Source organism: Brassica oleracea, chromosome C1 (genome assembly GCF_000695525.1).
Source record: "Brassica oleracea var. oleracea cultivar TO1000 chromosome C1, BOL, whole genome shotgun sequence".
NCBI classification, from domain to species: domain Eukaryota; kingdom Viridiplantae; phylum Streptophyta; class Magnoliopsida; order Brassicales; family Brassicaceae; genus Brassica; species Brassica oleracea.
In genome coordinates, this window is record NC_027748.1 from 22,351,598 (window position 1) to 22,354,782 (window position 3,185).

The following is a 3,185-nucleotide window of genomic DNA, read 5'->3' on the forward strand; positions in this document are numbered from 1 at the left end:
TTCTGATTATTTTACTTTATAAATTTCATCTTGACTACGAGCATAATCTTAAGATGTTCCACTCATCAAGATTTTTTGATAATATTTCACTCATTGAGATTCTTTAATTCTCTCATTTGAGATGATGGCGTTTCATGTCCATTCATCTCGTAATGAATCCCACTCTTGAACCAATAACATGTTCAGTTAATCATTTAGGTTATGAATTATATTTCAAAATTCTCAGTGTGGATCATAATTTGGGGTATGGTTAAAGAAATCACATCCACTGAACTTATTAAAAGCGATGATTCATCTCACATGATGGTTTCCTTTATTTAGAATAATGTTTATAATATTATTGAACCATGATGGCTATATATTACTAAACTTCAAGGTTACTATCATTTATGTTTTTGCCATTTTTTCATATGCATATTTCTCCATTACAAAGTTTTATGGAGTCCTTAATCGTTTTTGCATTACCAGCTATTGTACTTAGGAGAAATGTTTTTTACCTTCAATAATAATGTATGATGAAGCACTATCTGCCAAATATATATCTTCATCTTCATCCTCAATCTCAAAATCTAGCATTTTTTTTCTATTTAACTCACAAAATATGCATTAATAGAATAGTCTTCATGAAGATAATTATCTCATCGCTATTATTACTTCTCGATAGTCTTTGGATCAATCAGGAAGTCTGAAATGTCAAGATCAGGATCATCATTCAAACCATGAAAATATGGCCCGGATTCAAAAGAGATGAAGTTTTTTCATTTTAATTCTCTTTTGTTTTTGAGATTCTCGATACAGATCGGCTAAATGTTTTGGCGTACGAAAAATATGTATCAAATGTCCATTCGTCCGCATATGTAACAAATATTTTCAGTTTTCTTTCTAATGTCTCGGCCACTTTAATTTATGTGGAAGTTCTCATTAGTTCTTTCATCATAAGGACAGAATCTTCTTTCTTGTCCTCTTCCATGACCACAATAGTGGTTTCTACAGCGTCCACATCCTTGTCCTTCCCAGATATTATAAATCGATGATGCAATATTTACTCTAAGGAAAGGAACAGATCCAGTGGGACGAGCATGATGGTTTAACGTCACGGGTTAGTTATTCTGCTCCGCAATAAGGAGGTTTGCATCAACTCCGAGTAACGAGTATATCCATTCTTCCGGTATTGTTGCTGAAAGACTACATTTTCAGGATGGAACATGGAGAGAGTTTTCTCTATCATATCATAATCACTTATTTTCTCTCCACATAACATCATTCTTGATGTATTCCAAACATCATCCTTGATGTACATCATGGAATTATATTCACTAACAATTTTCTAGTCCTGGAATTTGAGATGGATCTACTCGGTTGGATAACATATTTCTAGTGATCAAACCTCTATTTTAGTGATTGCCAAAGATCTTCATGATCTTCTTTTATAATATATTCATCTTTTAAACCATCATGTATGTGTTGACGTTAATATCTTATTGCTTTTGACTTTTTCTTATCCGACACAATTTTTTATTTATTCACGGTTTCTAAAATCTTGCTACCTCTTAGGTCTATCTTTGCACTTAACGCCCATATCATAAAATTATTTCTAATAATATCAAGACTATTTATTTAGAGCTTTGTCAAATTCAACATTATATAACTATAATAATAAAATAGTAATATCAAATTATAATAAAAGCTGGATTTTAAATGTATAATTTAAATGAAAATATTTATTGGCATAAATTAAATGTATAATTTAAATAATTATATGACATGAATTTAAGTTTAGAGGAATAAGTTAAACATATAATTTAAATGCATAAATTTGAAGGCATAGTTTTAAAAGCAAAAGTTTAAAGGCATAAATTAAAGACATAATTTAAATGCAGAATTTTAAAAGATAAAAATTTAAATGATTGGAGAAAGCACTAAAACATGATCCGGCGATACATATTTTACCATATTGATTATTTAATAATTCCGGAAGGCAAAGCTTTCTATTTGATTCGACGAGACAAGTTCTACTATATTGATTATTCTATATTTATGGAGGCAAAGTCTACCACAGTAACACCAATCCGTCCAAATATCATATACTCGTCAGTCTCACCTGAAATGGGGGAATGAAGAGGGTTGAGTAACATGAGAGTTACTCAGTCAGGTATGGGATACAAAACCCAAAGTCCATGGACCCGGAAAGAACACTCTCAATAAATATAATTTAATCCTACCATGTTGCAACCAGGGTACCTAAAGTACCCATAGTCAAACAATAGTCCTAGCGAGGTGCACACTCGCTGCCCACTAACAGGTCAATCATACCACCAAATATGTGCTCGGCCACACACGCCCGTAGACGATTTCTCTACACCTCCAGGCTACGGCTCAACCGGACAGAGCACTCTGAATAAATATAATTTAATCCTACCATGTTGCAACCAGGGTACCTAAAGTACCCATAGTCAAACAATAGTCCTAGCGAGGTGCACACTCGCTGCCCACTAACAGGTCAATCATACCACCAAATATGTGCTCGGCCACACACGCCCGTAGACGATTTCTCTACACCTCCAGGCTACGGCTCAACCGGACAGAGCACTCTGAATAAATATAATTTAATCCTACCATGTTGCAACCAGGGTACCTAAAGTACCCATAGTCAAACAATAGTCCTAGCGAGGTGCACACTCGCTGCCCACTAACAGGTCAATCATACCACCAAATATGTGCTCGGCCACACACGCCCGTAGACGATTTCTCTACACCTCCAGGCTACGGCTCAACCGGACAGAGCACTCTGAATAAATATAATTTAATCCTACCATGTTGCAACCAGGGTACCTAAAGTACCCATAGTCAAACAATAGTCCTAGCGAGGTGCACACTCGCTGCCCACTAACAGGTCAATCATACCACCAAATATGTGCTCGGCCACACACGCCCGTAGACGATTTCTCTACACCTCCAGGCTACGGCTCAACCGGACAGAGCACTCTGAATAAATATAATTTAATCCTACCATGTTGCAACCAGGGTACCTAAAGTACCCATAGTCAAACAATAGTCCTAGCGAGGTGCACACTCGCTGCCCACTAACAGGTCAATCATACCACCAAATATGTGCTCGGCCACACACGCCCGTAGACGATTTCTCTACACCTCCAGGCTACGGCTCAACCGGACAGAGCACTCTG